The 18,640-nt window shown below is 44.2% G+C and overlaps 1 long non-coding RNA gene across 1 annotated transcript in view; it reads right to left on the bottom strand.

The window, feature by feature from the left end:
- Positions 1 to 3,538, bottom strand: part of LOC148686152 (uncharacterized) — a 40,566-nt gene extending 37,028 nt beyond the window's left edge. The window contains exon 1 of the long non-coding RNA XR_015949288.1: positions 3,444 to 3,538. This is a non-coding gene — a long non-coding RNA (uncharacterized LOC148686152). The remainder of the gene's footprint in view (positions 1 to 3,443) is intronic.
- Positions 3,539 to 18,640: the final 15,102 nt, after the last annotated feature.

Here is an 18,640-nt window from a genome sequence, read left to right as displayed (position 1 = left end):
GGGCTCATTACACAGTATTTGCACTGCTCTCCACATGCAATTCAGTTGTACTGATTTTCTGCTATTAAATGCCTAGAGGGCTTTAGCTTCACATGTTTAAGAGTTCTTTCTTATGTACCATTACAGACCCTAAAGGCTGTACTCCTGTGCACGCTTACTTACTCCTGAGTAAAGCATGCATGGAACTGGGCTAAAGAAGTGTCCCTGTGTGAATGGTGCAAATCTGCTATCTGCACTCTCTGTGGCTAATAATAATAATAATAATATTTATTATTTATACCCCGCCCATCTGGCTGGGTTTCCCCAGCCACTCTGGGCGGCTTCCAACCGAATGTTAAAAACAGTACAGCATCAAACATTAAAAACATCCCTAAACAGGGCTGCCTTTAGTTGTCTTCTAAAAGTAAAATAATTGTTTATTGTCTTGACATCTGCTGGGAGGGCGTTCCACAGGGCAGGTGCCACTACTGAGAAGGCCCTCTGTCTGGTTCCCTGCAACCTCACCTCTCGCAATGAGGGAACCGCCAGAAGGCCCTCGGTGCTGGATCTCAGTGTCCGGGCTGAATGGTGGGGGTGGAGACACTCCTTCAGGTATACAGGACCAAGGCCATTTAAGGCTTTAAAGGTCAGTACTATCACTTTGAATTGTGCTCGGAAACATACTGGGAGCCAGTGTAGATCTCTCAGGACCGGTGTTATGTGGTCCCGGCGGCCACTCCCAGTCCTATGAGAAATAATCAAGCGCAATTCTAAAGCATTAAAACAGTTTGACCTCTCTCTGCAATTGATAAGGTCAGCAGATTTTTAGTGTGGAAATGAAACTCATCTGTTGAACCAACTACAAGAGGAAAATTATTCCTGTTGGATCAAGGGCCTTGCAGTCTTCTTATATCTGCCAGGAAATTCTGAGCAGGCTCTCAGAACCATCATTTCCACTCACTGCTTGGTAGTGAGCTGAAGCTTGCAAATATTCAAATATGAGCCCTAAAAGATATTCAAATTCTGGGGGGGGGGAATGCTCCCCAAACCCCAGGTGACATCTGAGTTGAGCAAGGGTTGTTATCTAGAAAACAGGGGGCACCTGAACATTGTAGACATGGTAGTTTGGGGTTTTGCCAGCATTCCTACACACTGTGCTTCTCCTGGAACTTCCTCTTGGTGGCACCAAGAGTTCATTCTCAGGTCCTATCCCGCAGCTGGATCTCCTTGTAGATGAGCAGAGAACAGCAAAACAGGTCAGCTGCAATGCCTGTATGACTCTCTTCCAAATGAAACTTTTGGTAGTTCACTGGCAATACTTGATATTCTTTGTAGAATTAAAGGGGTTAGCTGAGAATCAGCTTCCAACAAAAGTTTCATTTTCCCTCCAACTTTGTGGAAAGGTAAAGCTGGGTGGAGGGAGAATGGAAGGCTAGGCTGGATCAAGAGGTTTATTATACCTGAAAGTTATACTCTTTCAGCTTTTCAAAGGTCTGAGGAACTTGAATGTGTGTGTGTGTGTGATATTAAAGATACTAATGCTGAACTATGAAGGCATCTGGGAATTAAGAAGATTTCATTCTTCTCCAAAACCAGCAGGTCTTTTTTTTGTTACTCCTATTTATATGCTTTTTACCAGGATACCCTGTGCAAAGAACAGCTGCCTTCTTTTCCTGTACACTGAAACCTAGTTTGCATACGTGCAAAGTCTGTCTTGATTCTACTCAGTGGCGGACCTTGGAGTCTCAAATTTCAGGGCCGCCCAGTGCAACACCAACATCTGGCTCCCCTTGCCTCTTGCCTTCTTCAGAGTTTTAAAGAATCTCTTATGCTCCTTACTGAGTCGCAATTCCTGAGCTCCCCGTAAAGAGGGATTGACTGTTAAGCCACACTGGAAATTGTAGCTGTGTGAGGAGAATAGGGGGTCCCCTAGCTCTTAGCACCCGTAACAAACCACAGGTCCCAGGATACTTTGGGAGAAGCCATTATTGTTTAAAGTTGTAATGACGTTGCTTTATAGTGAAATGGTTCAGTATAGTGCAGATGGGGCCTAGATTAAAACAAAACAAATACTTGTTATTTGTAAAGTATTTTTTATACCCCCTGTTTTATTGCCATTGGCAGTCAGTGTAATGTGAGATGAATTACACTATTTTGTGCCCATAGACTTGGACTGCCCATTTTTCCTACTTGAAGCATGTCCTCTGTATTATTAGATAGTTACACGGAAGGCTGTGAATGTAAGCAAAGGTGATTATCCTACAAAATTCAAAAACCAGGGAGACCCTTTTGTCTTTGCAAAATGATGCTTAGTCTCAATATTGCTGAGAACTCTTGTTGTTTATTGCATTAGCCTGTCACCCCCTGATTTCTGACAGAGTGTTTTAGTAAGCTGACCTCCAACCCTCCAAGTGTCCCTATTTTCCAGGGACAGTCCTGGATTTACAGAAGTTGCCCTGGTTTCAGATTTGATCCTGGAATGTCCCACTTTCCCTTAGTACGTCCCTATTTTCATTGGGAAAATGTTGGAGGGTATGGAGTTATGCGACCCCCGAGCCAAGGAGAAAAGTAACTATACAATCGTTAGAAGACATATACAGTGGTACTCTGGTTGCGGATGGGAAGCGTTCCAGAGCTCCGGTCGCATCCTGAGGTTTCTGCAACCAAAGGGACTGCTTCTGGGCATGCGAGTGCAACGGTAGAACGTTTCTGCACATGCGATGAAACACGGAAAAATACTTCCGGGTTTGCCGCGTATGTATCCCAAAGGATACGTAACCGCAGGTGAACGGTAAGCAGAGGTTCCACTGTATTGAGAAATGTTGGAGGGTATGGTAGGACATCCCTATTTTCATCTGAGAAATGTTGGGGGGTATGTGACGTTAACAGTTTACTTAAAGAAAGAAAGAAAGTTTAAAATAATTTAAATCGCAGAATGAATCTATTTGAACTCATCAAAAAATAGCTATGCCGTAATTGAAACACATCCAGCAACTTCTGCTGTCTTGATAGACGGATAACATATGTGTTGGGGACCCCCAGTACTGGAGTCAGGGTGTGAATACAGACACACCTCCTGGTGGCCTTCCTTGTTCAACATGGAGAAAGCCACAAGTGGGGTGACGTACTCTGGGACATTAAGGCATATTCACCTTTGCATATTAAGACAATGCCCCCCCCCTAAATGCACCTATGGCTGCTAATGACATGTTTAGCATCACTTCTGAGTTGGCCTTTAATTGCTCCTAAATTTGCTTAGCATTGCAGTTTTAACTTCTAGAGATCTATGATAAACAAGTGAAATGTGAGTCGCCCTAGTGCACATAATAAAACACTTAGGAATAGAAAAAATAGGGACAGTTGTTTTACCAAGACCAGGTACCAAAAATAGGGACTAACTCCTGGTAAACAGGAATGGTAGGAGGGTATGTGGATAAAAGCTGAAACAATGTTAAATGACTCACCTAGATGAGGCCTCACCTTTGCCATTTTCCCAGGTTTAATAGAAATGGAGGAATAATTGAAGGCACCTTTGCAGCCCAAGTACTGTGGTGCTGAAAGACGTGTGTGCTTTATTTTTAGTTATATTTTAAACCCTTGCATAGTTTCTCATGTTGCTTTAATTTTATTCCATTGTATTTTGCAAATAGTTTTATGGCACTCTGACCGCTGTGACAAAGTGCTTGGTAAATAATTACTCCTTATTGTTATTCAACTCTAACCTGAAAACTGAAAGATGCAAGATTTAAGATGAAACCAAGAAAACTAAAAAAAATAAAATAAACGAGGGAGCCCACATTTGGTCTCGTAACAAAAACCATGTTGAAGAGTCTAGCCTGTAACACTGACAGTAATTATAGGGTGCCATCCTAAACATTGCTAAATAATTCCCTTTAGTGCTGGGTTTGATCTTGATCTGTGAATTCCCTTTCTCTTATGGGTGTAACTCTAAACAAGGGGATTAACTTTGCTTTGCTGTCTTTTTAGCTGGGTTAAAAGAGAAGGTTGAAAAGTTCTTCTGAGCAGTGCAGGAGAGGTGCTCAGTGCTGAGTTTAATATTGTAAGAATTTGCCTTTCACAGTAAACTTTTGCAAGCCTTTGTCTGAGCACTTCGCTATGGCCTATGTAAATATGAACAACTATTTTAAAAGGGTGGGGGAGGGAGGGAGACTGCTGTAACATGGGTGGAGGCTACCAGAAAATATGTTTCATTTCAGGGTTTCCTCTACAACCCAAGACTGGCTTCAAATGGGTTTATACACTGCTGTTGGTCCCTGCGGTTTGGCCTTAGCCTTTGATATTAATGCAACCATCAGGTTCACAGACAGTCACCTTCAAATTTCTGAAGGTCACAAATTCAATACGAAGCCTTTGCCCAACACAAAGGGCTGGTTCACCTAGACATGGTTACTCGATAGCTGTGATATTCAGCCAAGTGCTATCTCAACTGAAAAGCATGGAATGATAGGAGAACATAGCCCTTTCTCCTAAGTTTCAGACCACCTGTGGTTAGGGCAACTAAATGCAAAAGAGGACAGGGTGTCCCTGGACCATTAACAGTTACGTAGATGTGGGGATTTCAGCAGTTGTAGCTTGTCATGCAGGGACCCAGGTGGCGCTGTGGGTTAAACCACAGAGCCTAGGGCTTGCTGATCAGAAGGTCGGCGGTTCGAATCCCTGTGACGGGGTGAGCTCCCGTTGCTTGGTCCCAGCTCCTGCCAACCTAGCAGTTCGAAAGCACGTCAAAATGCAAGTATTTAAATAGGAACCGCTACAGCGGGAAGGTAAACGGCGTTTCCGTGTGCTGCTCTGGTTTGCCAGAAGCGGCTTTGTCATGCTGGCCACATGACCTGGAAGCTATACGCCGGCTCCCTCGGCCACTAATGCGAGATGAGCGCGCAACCCCAGAGTCGGTCACGACTGGACCTAATGGTCAGGGGTCCCTTTACCTTTACCTAGCTTGTCATGCACACCTATTCCATCTGTGGGAGTCCTGCCTGCTTTTCCATCTGGCTGGCCCTCCCTGTTGCTCATTCCTGAGGAGCACTGGCTTGCCACTCCCACACCCTGAGTGACTATGGTTGTAAAGGAATTAAATGGGCCTCTGCTTTAAGTGTACATGTCTCTGGAACAACACCCTTCACTTTAAAAGACAATGGGGATTGTTTGGAGTGTGCAGATAACGTTCAATACCGCATTATGTGGAATTAAAAATGGCAGCCACAGCAGATGTTCTTGAAATGGAGTATCCCACATGTTGAGATCTCAAGCGTTGCTGCTGTGTAGAAGGTCCTTCTCTGGCAGTGATGGCCAAACTCGGCCGTCCAGATGTTTTGGGACTACAGTTCCCATCATCCCTGACCACTGGTCCTGTTAGCTAGGGATGATGGGAGTTGTAGTCCCAAAACAGCTGGAGGGCCAAGTTCTTCTCGGTTGTCAACTCGCTGGGGTGTCCCTGAGGCGCCTGCGCCCTAGCGCAACACGCCAGTAGCTCCAATAGGAAAGACGGCTCTGTCCCTTAGCACCTGTGTGGTCTCTATTGCCATTTCCAGTTTCCAAGGCATGATTGATGCCTGCTGTGGATGTCAGTCTGAGAGTGGGAGAAGCTTTATCAGCCTCCTCAACTGAGAGACGAAGCAACTTGCATGAATTCCAACTGATTTATTAAAGGATGACATTTGCAAGGCTGTAGCTTTTAGTCAGCTAACAAATTAATCCCATACACATCTGTAGAAAGGTGGGTTTTTTTTTGGCTTTTTTGTAAAAGAAAGAAAGAAAAAAGCTCATTAATTTTTGGGGTGTCCTGGTTTTTACTTTTTGAAATATGGCAACCCTAAATTGCAGCCTGAAACTCTGTTGATCAAATTTTTTATTATGTTAATTCGGTGCTCTCCCCCCCCCCGGTGGTACGCTGGGGTACGCATAGCCCTAAACATTTTGTGAATCTATGTTTGGCCTCATTGAGGGGCAGTATTTCAATATGAGAAGGAAAACGAGAGTACCCCTAAACTTTTTTTAAGGGAAAAGAAAGCACTGTGTTAATTATATTTAATGCAGTAATACATGGGTTCAGGCATTCATTGGAAAAAAGCATTCCTCTCTTCTGAGATGTTTCCTGCCTTGGCGTATGCATGCTGCATAATCTAAAAGCATAGTGAGTGTATGTTTTCCTTCAGAAATTTTGTTTTATTCTTGTTCCAATGGGTTTTGCTATCATACCTGTGACCCTCTAGATCAGGCATGTCAAACATGCGGCCCTCCAGATGTTTTGGACTACAATTCCCATCTTCCCCAACCACTGGTCCTGCTAGCTAGGGATCATGGGAGTTGTAGGCCAAAACATCTGGAGGGCCACATGTTTGACATGCCTGCTCTAGATGTTGCCGGGCTCCAACTACCATCAGCCTCAGGAATGGCCAATGGGCAGGGATGATGGGAGATGGGATACAACAGCATCTAGAGGGCCACAGCTTCCCCATCTTTCTCTTAATGCAATACCTGGTCAGAGTCTAGGACTTGACAAAGGAATGTTAATCATTCAGGATACTGAGATGCTCTCGGCGTGAATTACCTGTTAGACAATTGCTCTTGGTAGCACTGGGCGGCACAAATATGGATCAAGGTTCCTTTTATTTCATTACATTCATATGCTACCTTTTGTTCAAGGATCCTGCGGTGGAGTACAAGATTGACCTTTTTTCTGTTCATGACAATCTTGTGCGACAGGTTGGACCTGGTTCACTTGTAGCACTAAGATACAGTTAGCATAAGGCAATGTTTAGAAGGCAACAACAAACCATGGCTTGTTTGTGGTTAATAAAGCATATTTAAGCCAGTGGACTGGAGTTGAATGATAAAGCTAAACTCTGACTTTTATATGTGCATACCAAGGTTCACCTAGTGAGCTTCATGGCTCAGGGGGGGATTCCAACACAGGACCCCTATTTGCCTGTCCTGTCCAGGTGCTGAGAAGGGAAGGATGAGTGTGGCAAGAGACATATCCTAGGGCAGACTTTGCTAACTTGGTGCTCTCTGCCTTTTTTTTAGACTACAGCTCCCATCATCCCCCGAGACAGCTCAGTTGTACTGGCTGGAGCTAATGGGATTTGTAGCCTGAAAGAGCTGGAGGGCACCAGCTCTGAGCAATTCATTGTTTTGTCAATGCAATGAATTAGCAGCAACTCCTAGCTTCTTCTTTTTCGTCTTCTCCATACTGAGGATCCTATCACAGTTCTGCCAACTTTGCCGGGTAGGGAGTTCTGGGAAGTTTTTGAGGTAGGATGAATGATTCCCCTTTCACACATTACTTCACGTGTCTCAATTTTTCAAGCCTGTGTTGGGATACTGTTCCAGAACTAACCCTGAAAGAAGATAAAGAAAGGACATGGCCGAATATGTTGTTTGACCTGCCTCCCCTTGAAACATATCTTACAACAATGGATCCTGCCTTAGCCATAATGAAATAATGGGTTAAGACCCCAGAGAGAAAGAGAGATGAGTTATCTTTTTCATTTGTGCTCGAAGGTCTTTTCTAGGATTTCACCCCGCCCCTCAAAGTTGTGATCTCTAGGACAACTCGGACATATATTGTAAAGGTTCTGTTGCTCAGCCAAGTGAGATGTTAGCTAATGTAGCCCAGTGTTTGGTCTGCCGTATTATTATCATGAGATCATTTTAGGTACTAGCTCTTCCATGAAGATAATTGATTACGAATGACATGGTTAATACACATACAGCCCTTTGGGGCTTTGGGAATATGCATGGAATACGATGCAGTAATAGAATGCCTCTGAGTTGCTGGAGTCCCCTGTTTCCCGCCCCCCTCCAGCTTGAACAACTTTCAGTGGTAATATTTTGAGACAGTGTACATCCTACTTGCTCTGTGGTCCTGTTCACAGCGAACGGCTTGTGGTGTGTGGGCTTTGTTTGTTTGAGCATCCTAATTGTGCTGGCAGAGTCACTTTGATTAAGAAAGACATGGACTTTGCAAGACTCAAAGGCCAGGGGGACTGTGCCGACCTCAATAGAAGCTCACACTTTTTTTGGCCAGCTTTATAAAAGGGTGAGAAATAGTTTTTACAGCAATAGAACCAGAGAGAGAGAGGGCTGTGTGTGTGTGTGTGTGTGTGTGTGTGTGTTTCATTTTCAACCCATTTCATTTGAAATCCTCATGAATTTAAAAATCTTGTCTTAATGGCATTTGTGTCCCACCTTTCCTACAAGGAACTCAGAGGTGCATCCTTGGGGTTATCACATCTTGTCTTCTGTTAGAAAGGGAGGGCTGTGTGGACCAGCAGTAAGTTACACTGCATTCATTGATAAGGGATTTGAATTCAGGTTTTCCTCTCCATTTCCACCTTACTAGGCCTCTTAATTCGAATCCAGTCAGGAACAAGGTCGTTGCAATTTGGAGTTGGTGTGGTAGCCTCACAGCCAAAGAATCACAGAAACAGCAGTTTGTTAAGGGTGCTGGGATTGTAGCTCCGTGAGGGAGGAAAACTACAGTTCTCAGGATTCTTTCCAGGAAATCGTGTGCTTTAAATAGTGTGGGTCTGTCCATAGACAGCTGGATTACAAGTGACATGAAGACAAGAGGAGAAAGATGGAAAACTTTATGAGAGTGATAATTTTAGGGCTGTATCTGAAGAAGTGTGCATGCACACAAAAGCTCGTACCAATAAGAAACTTAGTTGGTCTCTAAGGTGCCACTGGAAGGAATTTTTAAATTTTGTTTTGACTATGGCAGACCAACACGGCTACCTACCTGTAACTAGAATTTTAGGGCTCTTTTTCTAGAGAACTCAAAGGTTTCTGTATAACAGGGGTGGGTATTTATCCACCTGTGGTCCCCCACCATCTCTCCCTAGACCCTAGGCTCTTATTTTCTTGTTAGATCTCATTTTGCAAGGAGGAATATACAGGTGAAACTCAGAAAATTGGAATATCGTCTAAAAGTGCATTTATTTCACTGGATGCCGTAAAAGAATCTCAAACCCCACCCACCAATTTCCTTCAGACCAAATGACTACTTCCTCAGGCCAAGGCGAGCTGCATCAGCTGAGATTCAATTCTCCAGGTTCTTCCTTAACTTAATTGGTTACCTTGCAGTTCCCACTTACAGCTCTGTACATCCCTCACTCCATTTCTGCACAACAATAATGTGATATATAAAGAAGCTGATTAAAGTCCCAGTGAAACCTGTCTCCAGCACAAGAGCCTTTTAAACAGCTGGTTCCATTTATATATTTTTATTTCTTGGAGCTCATGAATGTTCCGGTGAGAGACGGTATAATTGATTTAAATCAAATTATGAAACGCTATACCCTGTTTTCCAAAACACACTTTTCTGGCACTAAATTCTGCAATGCTTCATCCACAGGTAATGTTGAATTAGGCTGGAGGAAAAAATGTTCCCTTTCAAGCATATAGCAGATTACAGCATGTTCTTTCCCTGCGGTTGGAGCCCCAAGGTAGTAAGTAGTAGAATCATTGCCTTGTTGAGGAATTGGAGAATCTTTGCTTTCAGGTGAGAGGCACAAAACCACGCTGTTTCCACCCTTTCTGCAAACCCCCACCATTGGTTTTTAATTGGCAGTATCGGAAGTTACCTTTCCTGGATCACACAGCTGATGCAAAGGTCTAGTTCTCACTGAGGGGGTCTGACTGTGCCCAGGCCAAGCTGGTGCCCTCCAGATATTTTGCAGTGCAATTCCCATCACTCCAGCCCATTGGTCATGCTGGCTGGGGCTAATGCATTTGGAGGGCAACAGGTTGGAGAAGGCTGTACCATGTCTGCCTTCCAATGGGGCTCACATGATTGAATCCTCCATACAAGTAAAGCAAAGTAGAATTCACTGAACACAGAAAACCATTGAGCCAAGAACTGAAATACAGGCCTTCATAATGAGAATGTGGTTTCTATCCATACAGGGTTGTTGCTGTTGTTTTGTATGCACATACCGTAACTTTTAATTTATATTTTTCTCTTCACTGCTTTTTAAAAAATTAAATGGTAGCTTTCTTTCTATAACAACAACAACAACAATTTATTATTTATACCCCGCCCATCTGGCTGGGCTTCCCCAGCCACTCTGGGCGGCTTCCAACAGATACAATAATTTCTTAAAGATTAAAAGCTTCCCTAAACAGGGCTGCCTTCAGATGTCCTCTAAAAGTCTGGTAGTTGTTTTTCTCTTTGACATCTGGTGGGAGGGCGTTCCACAGGGTGGGTGCCACTACCGAGAAGGCCCTCTGCCTGGTTCCCTGTAACTTGGCTTCTCGCAGCGAGGGAACCGCCAGAAGGCCCTCAGCGCTGGATCTCAGTGTCCGGGCAGAGCGATGGAGGTGGAGACGCTCCTTCAGGTATATAGGACCGATGCCGTTTAGGGCTTTTTAGGGCCTAATGTTCTAGCCTATGTTCAAGCTGTTGAAAAAAATCTGAATGTTCGGTGGCTGCAAAAAGGTCATAGTTTGAACTCCAGGTTGGGTTGGCAAAGAAATTCAGTTTGGTTCACATTTTAATGGGAACCTAGTCAAGTTTGCACTTCCTGAAACAATATGCGAAGTAAAATGCAGCTGTTCCCCAAAACACACACTTCTCCAAATGGGGCGATACAGTCCTGCAGCAAAAAAATAAATAAAAGCTGTACAAAACCCCACATGTTAGGGGAGAATGTGCATAAAAGCTAACATATACCTTTTTTTTGCAAGCTTTCCCCCCCAAATGCAATGCATTTGTGTATGTTAGGCTAAACTTCAAAAATACTAAAATGATGATGAAGTTTCCTAAGGACTGAGGGAAGCCAAAATTGATGCACATTACCACCCCTGACCCCAGGGCAGCGTTAATCACGCCAGTAACCCTGTGAAGTAGCTTAGGCACAATTTGGGAGAGAGATTTGCCCAAGGTCACCTGGCGGAATGGGGATTTGAGGCCACGTCTCCCTAGTCCAAGACAGATGCTGCTACTATATCACATTAGCAATCTGGGACTTGGCCTGTTGAGAAGCACTAGAGCTCCAAAGATGGGGAATCAAAACACTTAGAGCAATAGAACTTACCTCCTATTGCTGCTATTGCTGCTATTGCTACTATTAAGAAATATAGAAGGTGGTTACTACTGGGCTACTATTTTTATTTTGAAAGATTTACTACTTTGGGTTGCTGTTACATAGGCACTACATAGGTGGTTACTACTACTACTAAAAAGGTAAAGGTAAAGGGACCCCTGACCATTAGGTCCAGTCGTGACCGACTCTGGGGTTGCGCGCTCATTATTGGCCGAGGGAGCCGGCGTACAGCTTCCAGGTCATGTGGCCAGCATGACAAAGCCGCTTCTGGCAAACCAGAGCAGCACATGGAAACACCGTTTACCTTCCAGCTGTAGCGGTTCCTATTTATCAACTTGAATTTTGACGTGCTTTCGAACTGCTAGGTTGGCAGGAGCTGGGACCAAGCAACGGGAGCTCACCCTGTTGCAGGGATTTGAACCACCGACCTTCTGATCAGCAAGCCCTAGGCTCAGTGGTTTAACCCACAGCGCCACCTGGGTCCCATACTACTACTACTACATTTTAAATGGCCACTGCAGCTATGCATAGTTGAGCCTCATAGAAATAAATAGCATTTAAGCCTATGTGGTTCTCTGCTGCATTGTAGCCTGGGTGAAGAAGTGAAACAGCTACTGCAAGGTTATAGTCACTGTATTTGGTAAAAGGGGTGGGAGGCAGTTATATTTATATGTAGGCTAAGCATGGCATAGCCAATGGCAGCCATATCATATGTCAATAGATACGAGATCCTGGCATGACCGCTGCCACCTGATTTGTTTTTATAATTAGTCAAGAATATTTAGGCACCGTATTCTTAACCTTTCCTCCACACCCATCTGTGGCCCTGGGGTTAATAGCTCTTCCTTATGAGCGGTGCTAAAGTACCGAAACTGCCTGTGATTCATGTCGTCGTAAAGCACACAGCCTAGGCAGAACAGGGAAGGTTTTGTAGGGCTGCTGCTTAGATAGAAGTCAGCACACCTTGGGGGACGTTGCTTCATCAGGGAACGGGTGCGAGTGCTTTGAAAGGGTTAGTCATTAAGAACCTCCCTGACAACAGATTTGTATTTATTTACTGGCCGACGTTCAACTTGAGTGCAAAGCCTTTGAGCAGCATCAGGTTTCAGCGGTTCCTGGTGCTGTTCTGCAAAGGCTCGTTGCAGTTGCTGAGAGCAGTGCAGTCCCGAGGAATAGTTTGTCTCTTGAATTTCCCTATTTCATCGTCCTTTCCCTATGCTATGTACACAGAAGACGTGTTGTGTCTCTTTCCTTTGTGGGCAGTGAAGATAATCTGCTTAATGATGGAAGAGAGAGCGTACCTGGTACTTCATGAAAGTCCCAGGTATAGACACTTGCAAACGTCTCCCCATCCAAACTCCTCTTTGGATTTTTGGATTCGGAAACACCCAGCAATTGTTTCCATAGCATTCGTGCTATTCATTGCTCTTTGATCCTCATAATGTGCACTTTGACACATTTTAGCAACTCATACGATTTTTCTTTCTTTCGGGTTACTAATGTGCAACAGTGGCACAAGCACAACAGTTAAACTTCTGCACAGCATCGAGCTTAAGGTGATGATCACGCACTCTGTAATAAAAGGAAAGGAAAAAATGCAAACTTGTCGCTTTGATACCTTTTCTGTAAAGTGACTGGGAAATCATAGAATCATAGAGTTGGAAGAGACCACAAGGGCCATCCAGTCCAACCCCCTGCCAAGCAGGAAACACCATCAAAGCATTCTTGACATATGCCTGTCAAGCCTCTGCTTAAAGACCTCCAAAGAAGGAGACTCCACCACACTCCTTGGTAGCAAATTCCACTGCCGAACAGCACTTACTGTCAGGTTCTTCCTAATGTTTAGGTGGAATCTTCTTTCTTGTAGTTTGAATCCATTGCTCCGTGTCCGCTTCTCTGGAGCAGCAGAAAACAGCCTTTCTCCCTCCTCCATATGACATCCTTTCATATATTTGAACATGGCTATCATATCACCCCTTAACCTTCTCTTCTCCAGGCTAAACATACACAGCTCCCTAAGCCGTTCCTCATAAGGCATCGTTTCCAGGCCTTTGACCATTTTGGTTGCCCTCTTCTGGACACGTTCCAGCTTGTCTGGAGATGATGATTTCAATTTATATACCACCCCTTATCAAAAGATGGGTACAGCATTAAAAACCCTTTTTACGGAGCATAATAATAAAAACATAAACAAAGCCTAGTAATAGACAGCATAATAATAAAAATAATCATAGTAACACCACCACCCCATATATCATTTAATGGCTAAAGGCCTGTGTAAAGAGAAATGGTTTTGCCTTGCACCTAAAGGCATATAATGATGGCGCCAGGCGAGCCTCTCTGGGGAGAGCGTTCCACAGATGGGGAGCCACAATATAAAAGGCACGTTCTCATGTCGCCACTGTCTGAACCTCTCGGGGCAAGGGGGCATAGAGAAAGGGCTCTGATGACAAGAGCAGGGTCAGGGTCAGTTCGTATGAGGAGAGGCAGTCCTTGAAATCCTGAGCTGTGTAAGGCTTTATAGATCGACAGCAGCCTCAGAGCACCCACCTCTCCCCTTATGAACTGACCCAGACCCTGCAATAATCATTTGAGGCCTTTCTTCATGTGTCCACTCCATGGGAGGTCCAGAGGATGACAACATGAGAACAGGCCTTTTCTGCAGTGGTTCCCTGTTTGTGGAATGCTCTCCCCAGGGAGACTTGCCTGGCACCTTCACTACATATCTTTAGGCTCCAGACAAAAACATTTCTCTATAACCAGACCTCTGGCTGATTAAGCAATCTATGGCCTTTAAAATGTGTTTGTGAGAGGGGGTAATTGGGGTGGTGGTGGTGTATGTTTTCATTTTGTATTTTTATACTATAAACCGCTCTGTGATCTTTGGATGGAGGGCAGTATATAAATTTAACAACTAAATAAAGCAAATAAATAACAATTGCTACTAAGCCTTTAAGGAAAAGCCTGATGAATAACTTATAGAAATGAGGCTCATATCTTAAAATGTTTTGTTTTATTTTTTCTAGTTTTTATTAAAGATTTTATTGGGTTACAAAAGGACATACATCTTCTCTATTTCAGATATTAAAGTCCTTTTACAGATATTCAGTGTTAGACTTTAACACATATAGTACAATGTTTTGATGCAAATACACTTTTGGGTATGATTCCTGTGTGTGGTTGATAATTTTCAAGGCTTTTGCTATTCAACCTGTGTTGAGTTTCCTTAGGCTTGTGAATAAATCTTCATTTAATGCAAACTGTGAAAATCTGTGACCCCCTATTTATTAACCATTACATTTACTAGACTGAGATCATTGACTTAAGTGAGAAACTGTCAGAGTCAAAAATTCATAAATGCCATAGACTCCAAAATTAGAATGATGGCAACAAGACTCAGCTGTAGTTCACAATGGGCATTTGCAATGCAGTTAATTTTGGAACTGGGAAAGGTGCAGAAAAGCAGAAGCAAAATGATCAAGGGGCACACAAAGCCTTTGTGTGAAAAGCTTGCAACATTTGGGGCTGTTTAGTATGGGGAAAAGGGGTGCATAAAATTACGCATGGGGCAGAGAAATGTGGAAAGAGAGGTGTTCCCCCCCTCTCATAATGCTGGAACCCATCTGTCAGAGGTTGTTGTGACTACTCAGGAGTAACGGCCTTCCACATGCTTGTCTTTCAGAAGTCTTTATTAGTGCACATTATTTACAGTGTAGCGAGCTGTTGGTTTCATGTCTCCTCATTCCGAATCAGAATCCGGCACTGCCCCCTTCCGTGATTTGGACCAACATAAAAGCCTCAGGACAGTGAATCTCCTCCCTTTTCTCCTCCTCCTCAATTCCGGTGTTGGAGGGGGGAGGGTCTGCGTCCTGCCTGATTCCTCCCCTCTCTTTCCCTCTCTTCCTGCCTGTGGAGCAGGGGCTCCTGGATGTTGCCAGAGGTCTGGCACTCCCTTTCCGTCTCCTGACTTTCCTCATCCGCCCCTTCGCTTCCATAACTGCTTGGAGATGGGCTGCTTCTGATGAGGGGGGGGGCTGTTCTCTATAAGCCCTTCCCCTTACACCATCCAATGAAGCTGAATGATGGGAGATTATGAACAGTAGTGGCTGGTGGAAAGGGTTGGGACTACATTGCTCTCTTGGTTTCCTATCATGGAGGTTGCTGAGGGCACGGCAGTGGGGAGCTTGGTGCAGGCAATCCAGTTCTCCCGCCCCCGTGCTTGCGCCATGCTGCCCTACCATTTTCCCTTGGTTTCTGGAGTGACCTCCACATTGGGAAGCCAAGTAAGCTGTTCCACCCCACACTGTCCTGCCAGTGGCTGCTAATATACTTAAAAAAGGTAAAGGACCCCTGACTGTTAGGTCCAGTTGCAGACGACTCTGGGGTTGTGACGCTCATCTCGCTTTACTGGCCGAGGGAGAAGGCGCTTGTCCACAGGCAGTTTTTCCGGGTCATGTGGCCAGCATGACTAAGCCGCTTCTGGCGAACCAGAGCAGCGCATGGAAACGCTGTTTACCTTCCTGCTGGAGCAGTACCTATTTATCTACTTGCACTTTGACGTGCTTTCGAACTGCTAGGTGGGCAGGAGCTGGGACCGAGCAATGGGAGCTCACCCCGTCACAGGGATTTGAACCGCCGACCTTCCGATCGGCAAGCTCTAGGCTCAGTGGTTTAGACCACAGCGCCCCCCTCGTCCCTTACTAATATACTTACACTGTCGAATTAGCTTCCATGGGGCATAGGATCTACTTCAGACTTGTGATCCATTTGGCAGTGAAGTGGCCAGAAACCCCCTGCCCTAAAAAACATTATTCTTAATGACTTGTGCAGTCCTAAAATGCCACCAAAGTTGTTCACACTTTACCTCCCATGATTAAATTTGGGCAAGCATTGCCCAGTAGGAAGAAAGATACCCTGTCATGTCAAGAGCAGCCCAATTTTTATTGGCCCTTAACAGTCAGACCAAGTCTGGGCCTGTCTGTAGTTTGATTCCTTGTTACCTACCAGGGCCCTGGACTGCACAGCAGCATAAAATGAAATAGAACTGTATTACATTTGTTTATTCATTTTTATTTAAAAGCATTTCTAAACCGCTTTTTTTAAAAAAAGAACGGTGCTGTACACTATGTACAATATACACAAAAGTACAGTGGGACCTCGGTTTAAGAACAGTCCAGTTTAAGAACGATTTGGTTTACAAACTCTGCAAAACCGGAAATAGTGTCTTGGTTTGAGAACTTTACCTCGGTCTAAGAATGGAATCTGAACGGTGTAGGCAAGGGTTTTGGAGGGTGTGGGCAGCGAAGGAACACCAAGTTCCTTAGATTCCCTGTTGTAATGTTTTACTTATACAGTGGTGCCTTGACTTACAAATTTAATCCGTTCCGAAGGCACCTTCGTAGGTCAAAAAATTCGTAAGTCAAAAAGCGCCATTGGAAATGCAATTTCCCATAGGAATGCATTGGAAACGGAAAAATTTGTAAGCCAAAGCAAGCCTATCTAAAAATTTGTAAGTCGAAAAATCCCTATCTAAAACTGTCACGGATTCCGTTCGGATGTCGAGAAATTCGTAAGCGTCGATTTTGGTTTAAGAATGGACTTCCGGAACGGATTAAGTTTGTACAGTCTAAAACCAATATGATAGTATGAAAACATGAAAGCAAATAGAACAGATTGAGGGGAGTAATGCAGCTTTGTCCAGAATTTGCTTCCTAGTTATTAATTATTATTTATTTGATGGGGGAATCACCACTCATTTCAGCTATTAAATCACCATTTCAACCACTCTCGGCACAAAGGCCATCAAATGTGGCCAGCACAGATGCTTCACCGCGTAGAAGTGAGCCAGTAAGGGAATGAACATGCTTAGTCTATGACACACTTCCTCTTTTTTTTGCCATTCTGACATGTATATGTTATTTTGTTAAAGTCTCTCCTCTCTCTCTTTTTAAAGAAGATCCAGTTTCTGCAGCACATTTAATGGTAATCTCTGGAAGAATCAACAATTTTGTAATCTAGCAACCGGCCTGTTTTGCATTTAATTCCAATTGGCCACCTGCATGTTATTAACCTCTGGAAGGTTACTACGATCACAATTGTTTTTGTTTGTTTTTGTGTGAAGGCTTTGTAGTGCGAGGAAAATGTTCCTAACCAGTTACTTTGCCTGGTCTTTCCTGATTGCAGCTTGGAGAGGAGGCCTGGCTGGTTGGTGCGAAATAAGAGTCATCCAGTGCCAGGAATAGTTTGCATTTAATTCTGAGACAGAAATAGAAATGGGTCAAGCAATTAGGATAAACTTCCTCCCACTCCTTGCTTTAAAATAAATATGCTCTCTGCCTGAAAAGCAGCCTCGTAGAAAATAATTTACTATGTAAAAATAAATTACTTAGTGTCTGGCAAAGAATGTATTTATTTTTACTTTTAAGGCCAGATTTCCATGGGAAAGGCAAATTGAATTGTGCCTTTCAAATCTGAGTGCCGCTTTTTGGATACACAAAGTCATTCCTCTGCTTTTGTGTGCCCTAAAGTTTTGCCGATGCAATTAAGATGGGATGTTGCAAGTACTGTTATAACGTCCACCAAATGGGAGAACAGCAGCGATATGATGACACTTTCCTTTTGTGTGTTGCTGTTTTGCTACATTTGTTCTGTGAGATATTCCCAGGCAAGGTAGAAACCCAAGTCAAGCCCAGTTGAGGCTGAGAACTTTGCAGCCGCCCCTTGCAAATCTCTCTCATCAAGCGAGTTAGCAAGAGCTTTAACCCTCCTAGAGAATCATCATCTGCGCTCAGAAAGGTAGAGGGGGGGGTGACTTCCCCTGCCCTCCTTGAATTACATGCTTGAAATGAGGGTGCTTTGAGAGTCTGGCAGAGTGAAGGGGTTGAGAAACAGGAAATGATCAAAGCAGACTCTCCTAATGCCTTAACCAGGGCAGTTTAAGGAGGCATTGGAATCCCCACTCCCTGTCACCAAAGTCTAAGGGTCAGACTGCATGCAACTTTCAGCAGGGAATGAATAATTGTGTGCTTAGGTTTTGTATGTTGAATAGCAGCCACGGAGGAGCCAAAGTGTCTTGGGCCAACCCTGCCTGGTCTGGATTGGAAGCCCGACAGCTGCTATTTGCCCCAGGAGGAAAGCCGTCGTTGGCACCAATTGAGCACACACACCCCACACTGCCCACAGGCTACTACTAGCAGCCAATATTATTATTTTTATTGTTAATCAAGACCACAGTGCTGGGAGAAAATGGCTAACCATCCTCACATGCTGTGGTCCCAATCTTGCTTGGGTCCCTAACCATAATAATGATATAATAATAATTTATTATTTATACCCCGCCCATCTGGCTGGGTTTCCCCAGCCACTCTGGGCGGCTTCCAACAGAAAAATAAAACACAATAATCTATTAAACATTAAAAGCCTCCCTGAACAGGGCTGCCTTCAGATGTCTTCTAAAAGTCTGGTAGTTGTTTTCCTCTTTGACATCTGTTGGGAGGGCGTTCCACAGGGCAGGTGCCACCACCGAGAAGGCCCTCTGCCTAGTTCCCTGCAACTTGTCTTCTCGCAACGAGGGAACTGCCAGAAGGCCCTCG

The sequence above is a fragment of the Zootoca vivipara genome, chromosome 3, assembly GCF_965207765.1.
Source record: "Zootoca vivipara chromosome 3, rZooViv2.hap1.1, whole genome shotgun sequence".
NCBI classification, from domain to species: Eukaryota; Metazoa; Chordata; class Lepidosauria; order Squamata; family Lacertidae; genus Zootoca; species Zootoca vivipara.
Note: the sequence above shows the minus strand (reverse complement) of the source record. Positions and strands in the feature narration are given on the sequence as shown.